General features: G+C 42.5%; 1 protein-coding gene across 2 annotated transcripts in view; it reads right to left on the reverse strand.

Moving 5' to 3' along the window:
- Nucleotides 1–15,032, reverse strand: part of NDE1 (nudE neurodevelopment protein 1) — a 126,157-nt gene extending 111,125 nt beyond the window's left edge. Inside the window, exon 1 of one of the 2 annotated variants that reach the window (XM_082260192.1) lies at nucleotides 15,000–15,032. The gene's annotated coding sequence lies outside the window, so the exon portion shown is untranslated. Of the gene's footprint in view, nucleotides 1–14,994 lie in introns of both variants that reach the window. The other variant, XM_082260193.1, reaches the window with a different exon arrangement.
- Between the last annotated feature and the right edge of the window lie 673 nt (nucleotides 15,033–15,705).

The raw sequence follows: 15,705 nt of genomic DNA on the forward strand, positions 1-15,705 counted from the left end.
AGCTAGGCATATGAAACTGAGTTGGTATGCAGGAAGCAGGGAGGTATTGACTGAGGGGACCACCAACTGGGGGTGGGATATGTTAAAAGCTTTGATATTAATATATTCTTTTGCCTAGCTACTCCTACGGAGAAAAGGTCAATAACCCAATTAGTGACGAATATGAAGAGGCGGCGACTGTCGGAGGACGCAAGAGAAATGTTTTTTAATACCTAGTTGTGTCTTGTCATAATAGGTCATGTCCTTGTTCAAACATGTATGAATAAGGACATGACATTTTCTGGCTGCCTAAGTTATATGTGCTAGTGGTGCAAAGTAGCCCCCAGCACAGAACTGTAAATATCCCAGCATGTGCAGTGTTTCTGACTCCTACCACCATGACCACTTTCAAATCACTGAAGTGGTCATGGTGGTTAGAGTGTTCCTTTAATATCTCTCAGAAGAAGTAAACCTCTGTATACTGATTCCATTTGATCATCCTCTAGTTGTGTTAAATTAGTGCGGGGGGGGGGGGGGGGGTCGCTGCAGCGTTTTATTACTTGTATACCTCAACTATAATATACGTTTTATATGCAGCCCGAGAAAAATTTCTCTACACTCAATGTGGCCCAGAGAAGCAAAAAGGTTGAACACCCATGCATTACAGAATATTATACAGTGCAGTAAAACAGTACAGTGGTAGTATCTGCAAAGCAAACTATGGTTAACAATGAAAAACACAGCAACAACATTACAGTACATTATAAATTACAGTAAAACCGTAACAGAAAATTAACTCAATACTACATTTTTTTGGGCTTTTATTTTTCACACTTTTGTAACTGTAAAGAAAAACTTTAACCACTTAAGCCCCGGAAGATTTTACCCCCATTCCGACCAGGGGGTATTTTGCGATTCGGCACTGCGTGAATTTAACGCACAATTGCGCGGTCGTGCGACGCTGTACCTAAACGAATTTGACGTCCTTTTTTTCCCACAAACCGAGCTTTCTTTTGGTGGTATTTGATCACCTGTGCGATTTTTTGATCACGCGCTATAAACAAAAAAAAGAGCGTGAATTTTGCAAAAATAGCAATATTTTTCACATTTTTTTTATATGAAATTCCCCCCAAAAAAAAATGTAAAAATCAAAATTTTTAAAAATTTTCGGCCAATTTGTTTTATGCTACCTATGTTTGGTAAATAAAAAATCGCAAAAAGCGTATTTTGATTGGTTTGCGCAAAAGTTATCGCGTTTACTAACAAAGGGAAAGATTTTTGTCATTTTTGTTGTTTTTTTTTTTTTAACGCGTAATGGCGGCGATCTGCGATTTTTTTTGCGGTACTGCGACATTGCGGCGGACAGATCGGACCCTTGACTGACATTTTTGACACTTTTGGGGTTACCAGTGACATTTCTACAGTAATCAGTGCTATACATATGCACTGTTACTGTAAAAATACACTGGTAGTGAAGGGGTTAACTTTATTTGGAAGGGAGGGGCTGTGTGTGTCCCTAGGGGCGTGGTTTCTACTGTGATTGGCTGTGGCTCTAGCTGTAAGGACACTGATCAACGGATCTACATACCAGATCCGTTTTATCAGTGTCTTTGCAGCGAGGAGAATGACAGGCAGTTTGTTTACACAAGCTGCCTGACATTCTCCCTCTCCCCCGCCGATCGCCGAGTGGCCGGCGGACATCGGGTCCGCTGGTCACACGCGCGGGGGGGGGGGGTACGTGACCACGCGGGAGCGCGCCTCCGGGGGCGCGCGCTCGCTCCCTAGACCCTCACAAGCAAGCAACGTAGCCCTACGTTAGTTTGCCTGTGAGGGGCTGACCGCCGACGTAGATAGTCGTGCGGCGGTCGGCAAGTGGTTAAAGGCTAGGGCCTCAAAATGGGATAGCCATCTAACATCTTTCGAAACCCTGTGTGAAAGTGTGCCCTAAGCTGTGCTGCACCCTATAGGAATACTCCACTAGTGTGGTAGTAACAGAAAGTCCCCGATGCAGAGAGCAGGTTGCCCAAGACATTAGGTACAAAAAAAAAAAAAAACAAAGCGGGTGTCACGCCTATACCAAATTTTTTTTTTTTTTTTTTTTTTTTTTTTTTTAAAATAAAGACAGGACCTCTTCTTTGGGGTGCTCTTTGGATAGAGGTACCAGGGAGGACATCCGGAAAATGCCTCATGCAGCCAACTCTCTGCATCTGAATTGTGAATTTGGGCCACAGAAGGGCTGTGATGATCTTTTCCTGGAATTTTGGAAGAAGCCACTTCTTCCTGATGCTTTGTATAGCATATAAGCGTTCAGCAGAGCCAATTGGAATAAATATACTGACACTTTCTTGTACTAGCATCTGGTAGAGCTGCACGATTCTGGCCAAAATGAGAATCACTATTTTTTTGCTTGGAATAAAGATCACGATTCTCTCACGATTCTCTGTGTAACATCTTTTACATTTTTTCTATAAAAAAAATTGGGATAACTTTACGGGTTTTATTTTTTTTTTTATTCATTAAAGTGTATTAATTGCGTTTAAAAGACTGCTGCGCAAATACAGTGTGACATAAATATTTACAACAATCACCATTTTATTCTGCAGGGTCTCTGCTAAAAAAAAAAAATATATATAAATGTTGGGGGTTCTAACTACTTTTCTAGGAAAAATAAACTGATTTAACTTGCAAGCAACAAGTGTAGGAAAAAGGTTTAGTCTTTGAGGTTAAACTTCCTTCCTCCGGCAGAGGTAAAGAAAAGTTACAATGTAATCATTTGTGTTTACAGTTCAGTGGGAGACTAATGCTAATAGGCTTTTTTTTTTTTTGACAGCTGCTCCCTCACAGCTATGTAAAGAATTGAGCAAGTGTCATGTTAAGATCGTCAGGGGGAGTGAATCGCGATCTCGATTCTGTTACGATTAATCGTGCAGCCCTAGCATCTGGCCTTATGGGCAATTCAATACGGTGCCATCATCTGGCCATTGAAGTCCACCCCTCCCATGTGAAGGTTGTGGAGATTAAACAACGAGAACATAGTTGTCAACTATTTTCGGAATTGATTAATCGGACAAACGATTAGTTGTCCTGCATACAGAATGCATTATTTGTTTACATATCAGAAAAACAGTGCAATGTATACGTAGCATACATACATGTAGATGGCAGAGAACTTGTGATTGTGTGAGGAGCAATGCCTCATGGGAAATGTAGTCCTGGGCAAGAGAAGGAACCGATTCTAAAAGGCAAAGGTTTTTGTACCTTGCTATAGGAACACTCTATATAGTACTATACTTTGCTGCTTCCTAAAGGGACACTTTGAAAGGAGGAGGGGCCATTGAGCCCCCCCTCCATTGGGGGGAGAGCAGAAGAGGAGAATCAGTGCTGCTCTGTGCAAAATCATTACACAGAGAGGATAAGTATGACAAGATTGTTGTTCAGAAGAAATCCAACGTTTACAAACCACTTTAAGGGCTTTGTGCAGGGAAGATGAGCATCTGAACCCAGATAAGGTGTAGGCCAATAGACTAGAGGTGATAGAGGCATTACAATTACATTTAAAGATTACATTTAAAGTAAAAGTTTACTAGTCTTTAAAAAAAGGCCAAATACAGCGCTTGCTAAATATTAATTAAAAATAGTTAATCCTAAGAATTTAAATTACCAATGAAGTTATAAAGTGCCAATGTGTCTCCATAAATATCATTTGATTAGTGAACAAAATATATTACCACACATTATTTAAAATTCATAAAACATAGCGGTGGGTCATGTGCTTGGTAAACTTTTGACTGTAATAAATAACATCCAACAACACAGTCTATAAAAGGGGGACGAGAGATATATATATATGTCCATCAATCAGTGGTGATTTTGCTCAACTCTGAAGACGTCACCGGAAGTGACGAAACGCGTCAGTTTGGACCGCATAAAGTCATCCCACTACCCTAGTTGGAACGCAAGCTGGAAGTTAGCCATTATTCCGCGAGGAGGACGTGCGGCCCGCACCGCTGACCACCAGGGATAGTGTGTCTTATGTTTTAACTTGTCTGAACCCGAAGGATGGGTAAATAAATCAATTTTAAATATTACGCTATTTGGAGCCTTTCTTCCCTTATATTGCCTTTCTGAATACTGCAATTTGGAGTCCAGGGAAACCCGCAGGACCGCATAGAGGGGAAAGTTACCTTGCCCAGAGGGCAACCTAAGCCTGAATGGTCTTCGTGTCGTACGACACATAGGACCCACGTTGTCTGGTAAGTGACCCATCTTATTAAATTTTTGAACCAGCCATTGATATCTTGAACAGTCAAGCCAGAGCACTTGCACCTTTATGGATAACTACCTATTGAGGACATTCATTGCCTGAGCAAAATCACCACTGATTGATGGACTTTTATATATATTAACTCGTCCCCTTTTATAGACTGTTTGATGTTATTTAATTATTACAGTCAAAAGTTTACCAAGCACATGACCCACCGCTATGTTTTATGAATTTTAAATAATTAATGTATGGTAATATATTTTGTTCACTAATCAAATGATATTTATGGAGACACATTGGCACTTTATAACTTCATTGGTAATTTAAATTCTTAGGATTAAATGTTTTTAATTAATATTTAGCTAGCGCTGTATTTGGCCTTTTTTTAAAGACCATTTTTGTGACAATTTATTCATTTTCTACAGCAGCTGCATATATAGTCTAATCTAACATTTTAATATTTTTTAATTAATTTTAATTTATAATACATATTGCCTATACCATCTTTCATACTTACCGGTTACTCTAAAACTTTGGCGCAGGGAATATACTTTGTATATATCCTTTTTAAAAGTTTACTAGTATTGTGCATTTTATTTAAAATTATTATATCCATGGAAAAAAAAAAAAAAAAAAAAAAAAAAAACTACTCAGCTTTTAGTACTACTTTAATATAAAAAATGTTATCCCCGCCTCCACCCTTAATATATCTTCATGTCCGACTCACAGTTAACCACTTGCTGACCGACGCACAACTATTTACGGCGGCGGTCAGACCCTCACAGGCAAAGCGACGTAGGGCTACGTCACTAGCCTGTGAGGCTCTAGGGAGCGAGGGCCGACAGAGGCGCGCTTCCACTCGGTCACGGACAACCCCCCCCCCCCCCACCGCGTGCTAGGCGGACCCGATATCCGCCGGGCACTTTCGATCATTCATTACACCGGGAGAAAGGCAGGCGGCTAATGTAAACAAAGCTGACTGTCATTCTTCCCTGTGTAAGAATGGAGATCATGCGGTTCTGCTATGTAGGACTGTTGATCTCTGTTCTTACACCTCAAGCCACATCCAATCACAGTTAGAAGCACGCCCCTAGGGACACACTTAGCCCCACCCTCTAAAAAAGGTTAACCCCTTCACTGCCAGTGTCATTTTTACAGTAACAGTGCATATGTATACCACTGTTTACTGTAGTAATGTCACTGGTAACCCCAAAAGTGTCAAAAATGTCAGTCAAGGGTCCGATCTGTCCGCTGAAATCCCGCAAAAAAAAATAAAAAAAAAAAAAAAAAATTTGCACAGGTGATCAGATACAACCAAAAGAAAGCTCTGTTCGTGGGAAGAAAAGGACGTCAAATTAGTTTAGGTACAGCGTCGCACAACCGCACAATTGTCCGTTAAAGTCACGCAGTGCCGAATCGCAAAATAGGCCCTGGTCACCACCAGAATTACTGGAATCCATTCTGCGTAACAGTCTCAACAGAAGAAGTTGTATTGGAGGAAAGGCGTAAATCAGACATACTGACCAAGGGGCCACCAGGACATATGCAGCGTCGGCCAGAGGATCCCGAGACATTGACACGAACCTCTGCACCTTCCTGTTGAGACGGGAGGCCAACAGGTCCACATGGGGAGTCCTCCACCGGAGACAGTTGATGTAACACCTTTGGATGAAGGGACCATTCTCCCTGATCCAACATCTGCCGACTAAGATAGTTCGCTTGCCAATTAGCTACCCCCAGAAAGTGCATAGCAGAGAGGGCCAGAACTTATCGTTTTGCCCTTCTCAGCATGCTGGCTACCTCCCGAGCTGCCAGGGCACTCCTTGGGCCCCCTTGATTGACATATGCCACCGCCGTAGCATTTTCTGACTGTATTCTCACTGGGCATCCTTGCAGACGATCCATCCACTAAGACAGACAGTCTGATCGCCCGAATCTCCAGGATGTGGATCGGCAGCCAGGACTCCTCGAGTCCAAACACCTTGAGCCGAGTATATTCCCAAGACACCTCTCCACCGGAACAGACTGGCATCTGTGGAACTATTGTCCAATACAGGGGAAGAAATACTTTCCTAGGCAAAGGGCCGGGGAGTAGAGCAACCATATCAGAGACCCCCCGACTCAACAGGATCAGAACGTCCAGCGACTGCAGATCCTTGCTCCATTTGGCAAGAAGCTCTCTTTGCAGAGGTCTGGTATGAAACTGAGCAAACGGAATCGCCTCAAAAATGGAGATCATCAGGCCCAGCACTTACATGCAAATTCTGAGTAACAACTAACGGTTGGACAACAAGAGCCGAATCGCATCCTGCAACTTCAGATGAGTCGCCTGTGAAAGAAACATCCAGGCCAACGCCGAGTCCAGCGTCAGACCCAAGTAGTCAAAGCCGATTTTTGAAAATTCAGCTTCCATCCGAACTCCTTAAGAGTTTGCATAGTAATGTCCCAAGTCGGCTTCTAGAGCCGAAGAAGACTCGTCCAGATAATCCAGTACCGCAATCCCCTTCTGCCATCATAGCAAGGCCAGCATTGGGGCCAAAACCTTTGTGCACATCCGAGGAGTGGAGGGGAAACCAAATGGTAGCGCCACTAATCTATAGTGTTCCTCTTCCATGGCAAAACGTTTCTGGGAACTGTAAACAGATTTGAATAAAAACCTTGAAAACGTTCAGACTCTGGAACCGACAAAATGACTCCTTGCGCCAACAGGTCCTCCACTGCCACGTAGCCGATTGTGAGAAAGGCAAAAGTTTGAAGGAAAGAACTTAGCCGGAGGCAAGGCCGAAACTTGATCCTGTAACCAAACTGAATCAACTCGTGGATCCATTTGTCCTGAATGAGCAAGGTCCACAGTCTGAAAAAAGGCAAAGACGTCCCCCGACCCCAGATGTGGGTGTCCCTTAAAGAGGCTGTAAACCCTATCTTTGAACTTAAACTTATAGGCAAGCTAAGGCTTACCTATAGGTACTCTAAATATCTCCTAAACCAGGGCTCGACAAACCCCGGGCACCAGGACGCATTGGCGACTAGAAATAGCGACCTGGCGCCTGGGATGCCCTGCAGGAGGTGTCCTGTCCCTTTTGCGCCCCCCACCTTCTACCCGAGTGCACGGACTTCCGCGCCGTCCGAAAATTGAGGCAGCGGCTTTTCGGCCTTTTTTAGTGAGAGAATGGGGAACTGGTGCCCTCTTGTGGTGGCTGGGAGCTTGACAAGCAGTAACCTAATGGCTGTTTCCCCTGCCTTTCCATCTCCTTCCCCAAGAGGAGAGATGAGAGGGAAGTTTTTACAGGCTTCATCTCCCTGTCCACTTACCTTTGCTTAAAAGGTTTTAATAATTAAAAAAAAAAAAAAAAATTATATAATCTTTTTTTCCCTGATCGCCATGCCCACAGCCGAAGGCCCCTTTCACACGGGCTGTCTGATCAGGTCTGCCTGAAGGCAGACCTGATCGGACCCTTCAGTCTGCTCTATGGAGCGGTAATCTGCCGCCATCGGATCCTGTTCGCCAAAAACAGACGGATGGTGGTTCTATTTTCTATCCATCCCCTGGATCGGATCAGATGGCATCAGATGGAAACAGACAGACGGTCTGTTTCCATCAGATTGCCCTATAGAGGAGAGTGGGGTTCTAGTAGTCTTTATGTGTAAATTTTGTATGTTATTTTTTTGGAAATAAAGCTTGGTTGTTTAAAAAAAAAAAAAAAACTGGCTCCTAACTTTAGCTGGCTCCTAGATTTCAGGCAAATTTGTCAAGCCCTGTCCTAAACGTTTAAGAGATATTTACTTTGACAACATTGAACATGCCACGGTGAAAAGATAATGGACCAGATCCTCAGCTCTCTTGTCCACATGATCCTTAAAAAGGATGGAGAATCCTCCACCGGCAAACTGTGGCCTTATTTAGCCGGGAATCCTGAGAGTCCACCGACAGTGGAACCCTTTGTTTCTTCAGAAGTGACTCCTCAAAGGGATATCTCCTAACGAAGCGCTTAGGTATTCCAACCATGCGTTTTGGGGAACTCCACTAACTAGTGACAATCTTGTCAAAACCGGTAGAATAGGGGGAACACCTTTGTCACCTTGGAAGATTTACAATGGGATACACACTGAAATGCAAAAATAAAGTCCAATATTCAAAATTAGACAAAAAAGGAAGGTGACCAGTTCCACATAGAAGAGTGAATCCTTGTGATAAATGCCACACCAAAAAGAGAATATAATTCGCTCACCAGATGGCATGGACCCAAAGTACCTTACAGCAATTGGGTCACGCAGGCTGAAAGTGATGATCTCCTTGGAACAGATGGCAGAGGCTTCCACAAATTCTCCTCCAAATGGTGGATATAGGAAGGTCACTCAAGGATGGTACACGCAAGGATATCTGGAAATCCCCACTCAGAAAGGTGTATGTGGGATAAATCGAAAAGACACCATAGCGTGATACCGTTTAAATAGTTTATTAAAGCAAAGAAAGCAATGAACTTACAATGGGTCAGATGGTAAGAAGCATTCAATACAATTCGGCACTCTTGACAATTCTAACGCGTTTCATTACACAACATTTTCAAAGGAATTAGCCTGGTGCCTGAATCAACATACCTTGTATTTATAGGAGGTGTATAGGAGCAGCTGATAGAAATCAGAAAATGATGACAAACCGGACCATTCAAATATGGTGCCAGCATGTAAATCAAGCCTCCTTTTAGTGCACCAATTAGGAGGCATCTTCATTATTAAGAACCAATCCAAATGGGCATTGTTTCAATATCTCACATTGTTGTGGCCATGCCACATTGGCTTGCGGTTCAAGCCTCCCTATGAATTCAAAGGGGGCGTTCCGTCGCCAGGAAATGACACTCTTAAAAAGTAAACATGTCCAATTGGTTGGAAAAAACTAAGCGTCATCAGAAAGTGACGCTGTCAGCTTTTCTCACTGGCCAAACAGTGATTGTGTACATTTAGCATCACTTCCTGTGGCGCCAGGAAATGACGCAATCACGTACCCGGAAGTGACCCTAGGATGCACCCAAGCCTCCATCTCAGACCAGGAAGTGACCATAAACCATAAGGATGATAGATCAACAGCAATTCACCAACAATGGCTGGTGATAAATTAAGTACGCTCAATGGAATAAATTAAAAATATTGAATTGGGGAACAATAGATTACATAATAAAAATCTCATAGAATATACATCATAACAATTGTGCCAATTAACCGCATAAAATTACATAAATAGATTTATAAAAACTCCATAAATGGAATGATAAAACCATGTAAAAGCATATAGAACCTCTCTGGATTCGTTATAAAATATTAATCTAAAAAAAGGTACATTAAAAAGCAACACAGACAAAGGACCATAATATTAAAAGTTAAATAAAATTGTGTACAAATATGTGTCCAATCCCAGGACAAATGTGGGTGGGAACATCAAAACTTAAGAGGTACTAATAAAAGCGTTGATGTCTCACTCAACATTTAGGCCATAAGGCGGGAAACTCACCGTTAACCAGACCCTCCTCTCCATGGGATAGCATATCTGTCATTCACTTGAAAGGTAGTGCCCTTGGGATCTTTATTATGATGGGTTAAATAGTGTTTTGGGACACTATGATTGATTTTTCCAGCAATAATATTAGAGATGTGTTCATTTACACGGATGGAGAAAGTTCTTTTAGTCCAACCAATATAAAATTGTTTTTTGCACAGACATGTAATCAAATAAACTACATAGGTAGTGTTACAGGTAGCAAAAAACTTGATATCGTAAATCCCATTGGTGGTATTGGATTGGAAAGTCAGAAACTTCCTCCTAGAGTCCGCATTCAATTTGCAGACTCTGCATTTTCTGCACGGGAAAAAAACAATAAAATTGTGAAAAAAAAGTGGGTTTAACAGGTTCATTTATAACATTAGGGGCCAATTGGCCTCTTAGGGATGGGGCTCCCCTAAAAGTAGTCATAGCCCGTTCTGGGGGACAGATTGTAAAATTCTATCATTTCTAAGAATGTCCCAATGTTTTCTAATAATATTCTTAATGGACGTGTACTGTAAAGAAAATTCAGTTTAAAAAAAAAAAAAAAAACGACCACTTGGCATAGTCCGAGTTCACCCGTCTTTGTGAGTCTGATAATAAAGAAGACCTATCAATATGGGAAAATTTTTGGATATCCAAATCTGTAGATTTATAACCTTTTACAATAAATCTATTTTTCAGGAAATCTTCACTACGGGTGCTGTTCCGCTTAAGCCTGGTAAATTGGCTTTTTGGTATTGAACTCAACCAACTTGTGGTGGCAACTGTCTGTAGGGAGATACGAGTTGCGATCTGTACTTTTGAAATAAGTCTTTGTAATGATCTGATTATTACTAAGGGAGATCTCAAGATCTAGAAAATGTATCTGCACATCACTAGCTTCATAGGACAATTGAATGCCCCTATCGTTACAGTTTAAGAAGCTCATGAAAGAATCGAGAGATGTCATGTCACCCTTCCATAGGGTTAGAATTGTCAAGAGTGCCGAATTGTATTGAATGCTTCTTACCATCTGACCCATGGTAAGTATTACTTTCTTTGCTTTAATAAACCATTTAAATGGTATAACGCTATGGTGTCTTTCGATTCATCCCACATACACCTTTCTGAGTGGGAATTTCCAGATATCCATATGTGTACCATCCTTGAGTGACCTTCCTATATCCACAATTTGGAGGAGAATTTGTGGAAGCCTCTGCCATCTGTTCCAAGGAGATCATCACTTTCAGCCTGCATGACCCAATTGCTGTAAGGTACTTTGGGTCCATGCCATCTCGTGAGTGAATTATATTCTCTTTTTGGTGTGGGATTTATCACAAGTATTCACTCTTCTATGTGGAAAATTGGGGGGATAACTGCGCTAAGCTCCTAAATAGGTGAGCAGCAACTTAAAGTGCGACAAACTAAACAAAATATATAACGCTCCTGCGTTTCTTATATGGTGTGGATTTTCAGCTGCAGAAATAGTTCCACGTCAGTAGTCATGTAAGAGATATGCTGAGATACCATTCCCAACCTCAATGACTCATGTGTGGAAGGTCTTATTTCAGCCAGTAAATACACACAATTAGCAAGCTGGTTCCTAGAATGACTTTATGTATGTGGTAACACAATGATGAAGGTTGAGGGATAGGTTGAGTGGAGGTGGTAGGTGATAGACACTTGAAGGTGAGACAGTAGCAGATGGATGCAGGAAGGTTTAGCAATGTTGTATGGTAGCAGATGACAGAATAGCCGGTGGACATACAAAAGAGATCAACCCAGTGCAGAAAAGTAGCAGTAGTCTCAAGAGCTAGCAATCTAGTTATGCAGATTTGATAAACAGTCTTTACTATGCAGAGCTAGATAGAGTAAGCTTAGTATAAGTTTATAGAGAATTCCCCTGCGGGGTACTTAGCACTATTAGCGATACAGCCGAAGGGTGGTTCAGGAGAGGCGGATGATCCAGTAGCGGGATACAGGGATCAGCGCGGCGAGGTTCCGTCAGCGAGGTAAGCTTGCAAGCATGGAAGCTTCAAGCAAGGTTAGCATCCAGGTAAGGGTGTTTGAACGAACACATGTGAGTGAGAACCGGCGCTTTAAATAGCCATCTAGTCCGGCGCTGGGTGATGACAGCTCCAGTCTTAAAGGTGTATGCGCACCTTTCCAAAAGTAAATGGTGGGGCGCATACACTTGTGGAAAGTGTAATTTAGGGTACCAAAGGTACCGGAACATTACAATATATCTCTATCTATCAGATAGCTGTACCAACGCATCGTTGGTGCGGTGGTCTCCCCTTGATTGCCATTTGGGGTGTTATAAGAGGTTGCTCTTACTGGCTACTCGATATTCACCTATTTGCTCTTTTCTGGTAAGCAGATCGGACTTATGGGTGATGGTCATCACTATCTATCACTTTCCTTTGGTCATTATCTAATACATGTCTGGTAAGCAGCTTGTATTGGTGGTGGTACCTATCCTGGCAGCACATACCGCAGTGGATTGCACTTTGGGTGTAGATACCTATTGAATTTATGCAGTATTATGCTATGGAATCTCTTATTTTTTACATGCACCTGGTATATGATTGCTGAGTCTTCCCGGACACCTGAGGATTTATCCAGAAGTCGTTCCTGGCTGGATTCGATATTATTTGATCTGGGCAATTTATTTATTTCTATCCGGTAAGGAGTTTGCACTTCCAGTGGCCTTTTCCAGCATTTTGTAGATTTTAAGGACTTCACACAGACTTTATTTCCTTTTGATAGTTTATCATCATTTTAATGGACTTCTGAACTCAAATTATTGGAAGCATTTGTGTTTCACACATTTTAAGTATATTTGTGTATGACTTCACTTTGTCACTTTCATTCACATTTTTTGATATAATATTTTTGGTTAATTATTATTCATTGCTTAGAGCAACTTACCTTTATATACTCTTCTATGTGGGACTGATCACCTTCCTTTTTTGTCCAATTTTGAATATTGGACTTTATTTTTGCATTTCAGTGTGTATCCCATTGTACTCACTTTAACATTTGAGCACTGCACAATTTATGTTTATATTTGGTTGCCATCACAGTCTGTTGGAGTGTCAGCGGCTATTTGTTGACTATTTATGTTAGCGCAGCATTTTTTCTACCACAACCTTGGAAGATTTGTGGGTGCCAAACTGCCCCGGTGTCGCCGACTGCAACGGCTGTGTCCTCCAACTTTAAAGTTTCCTGCAGACACAAAGCCTCCACGAGCGCTTTTTCATGCACGGGTTTGTCCATAAACATACACTCTCCTTTCCCTGTCAACAGAATGTACTGTAGGGGAAATTAATCATAAAGTGGAATTAAAACCATTGGCAGAAAATATAACTGTCATATTAGTTGTGCTGTCAACCAAACTACCAACCCATCAAATGGCTTGGGTCATATTCGATCGCATGTGCAGTATCGTGGAAGATGCAGATCAAACAAAGGCCAAAATAGCAGCTTCCTGAAAACCATAGTCCAGTTTAGTTCCCCTTAAAGCCTAATACAAAACGGAAGTTTTTATTTGTTCAACCCAGCGGGCATAAGGGAAAAAAAAATAAAAAAAAAAAAAAAAAATCATAATAATATATATATATATATAATAATAGATAGATATAGATATATATATATATATATCAGATAGCTGTACCAACGCAACGTTGGTGCGGTGATCTTCCCAGCTGTGTCTTGTTTTTTTTTTTTTTTTTTTTACAGGGAAACTGCTAGCGCCGGTTCACACTACCGCGACGCTACTTCCCGGGGGGCGACCTCCGAGATCGCGGTGCGAGCAGCGCGCCGCGACCTCGGAGCAGCCGCCACGGACTTCATAACATTGAAGTCTATAGCGGTCGCCTCCTGGTCGCCCCAAAGAAGCTCCGGACCCTTTTTCTAGGTCGGAGCGACTTGTGTCGCTCCTATTAGAACGGGTCCGCAGCTTCCCTATGGGAGGCGACCTGCGAGGTGACCAGGTCGCCTCACAGGTCGCCCTAGTGTGAACCGAGGCTCAGAATACACTCCCGCCAGAACACACAGATCAGCAAAACATTGGTCATAAGCGCTGATCAGATGTTGATTTTTCCAGCATGTACCTTTGTCAGAAGACGGTTGACTGGCTACTGACAGACAGACGTACACACTGATCTAAAGTCAGTAAGTTCTTGGTGAACCAGCCAGTTTTTGGCCAGCGTGTACCCAGCTTGAGGAACTGTTCACATTGGTGCAATGCGGGAACCATCATAATTCCTGTGCAGGTTCCCGCATAGCATCTGAATCGCAGGCAGCTCACACTGACATCGCAGTGGAAACTGTGGAATCAGATCGCATGGGTCCGAACACTAATGCGAACAGATTCCAGTATGGAACAAAAAAAAAAAAAAAGGGGGGGGGGGTCCTGCACCATTTTGGTGCAAATACCATGCGATTTCAACCAAACTGTATGGCTGAATTTACATCGCATGGGATCTGCTCAGCAATGTGGTGCGACTCACATGTCATGTCTGGCATTAGGGACTGTTCACACATGAATGCAATGCGGGATAGCCGTGTTCCCGCACTGCATTCTGAAAGCGATACCTTTGCGATCTGCTACGGGCTCAGATAAAGTTGACAGCCCAAACGCAGGTCGCAAACGCACTGCATCTGAAGGCACCTGGTCGCACTCCCTGCACTTAAAAAGTAGTGTGGTGCAATTTTAGCCCATCCAAGACTAATGGGCTGAAATGACACTGCACAGAACTGCATGTGAATGGCACAGCATTCCTTTGTGATTCACATGCAATTCCTAGTGTGAATGAGCCCTTACAGGCATGATATAAACACTACAACTACAGAGGTCCCACTGACTGATGACTCCACACTGACAAAGCACAGAACAACAGTGTCTATTCTTTTCAGTTGGTGACTGTTACTAAGGTAAAATCATACACAGATCCATTACTAAGTCATACATATTGTAGACAGTTAATGGAGTATTTAAAAGAGATCGTGAGAGGAACTCCAGCAATCACAACTTTCAGCTCCAGGACCTTCCCCCTTGTAATGGATCAATTGACGGCTTTGTCATATACAATGCCGTACACTGGTCAGGTACACACGAAGAAATCCTCTGCTGAAATGGTGAAAACAAACCACAGCTAGCAGTAGAAGAATGATCCTATAACAGCGATGGAAGGAAGCTCCTCATACCTCACAGCGCCCGAGCACTGACCTCACCTCCCTCTCAACCGATCTTCCAGTCAAGCGCCCGGCCTCCACTGCTGATTACAAATACAAATCACTAATAAACGCCTCGAGTCAAACTCAAACTTTCCCGCAATCCTATTGGCTTATACTTGTACATAGGCGTCGCCATTTCCAACCAACCCGCTAAGGAAAGAGGCAGCGGCTACAGTGCTTTTTTTTTTCACTTTGTAACAACTTTATTAACAGTGCGATGTGCGTTCACTTTCGGGATGGAAGGCTACGTAGAACGCTAGAAAGGACGCGTAGCATACAAGCATGCCTATATAGGAACATTAGTATTGCCTGCAACTACTTTATCTGCCTCCCTCTAAAGATTGCCAGTGGTTTGCCTGTCATTTTGAGCCTCCGAATTCATTGAGGGGGTTTTAAGAAAATTGAAGATGTTCATGGCAACCAATCAGTTTTTATCTTTCGTTTTTGGATGGTACAGTAAACCCCCCTCCATCACGGGGGTTATGTTCCAGACCCACCCGCAATAAGTGAAAATCTGCAAAATAGAAATACCCTATTTAAACACACCATAGGCATGTTTTTATAACTTTTACAGTACTTTTAGGGTCCATTCACACTAATGCGACTTGGTCGCCTGACAAGTCGCGGTCGGTCGGTCGCCATTGAATAGTACAGGACCCGTTCTAATAGGAGCGACACAAGTCGCTCCGACTTAGAAAAAGGG

The sequence above is a fragment of the Pelophylax lessonae genome (genome assembly GCF_965119305.1).
Source record: "Pelophylax lessonae genome assembly, chromosome: 6".
Taxonomy (NCBI): Eukaryota; Metazoa; Chordata; class Amphibia; order Anura; family Ranidae; genus Pelophylax; species Pelophylax lessonae.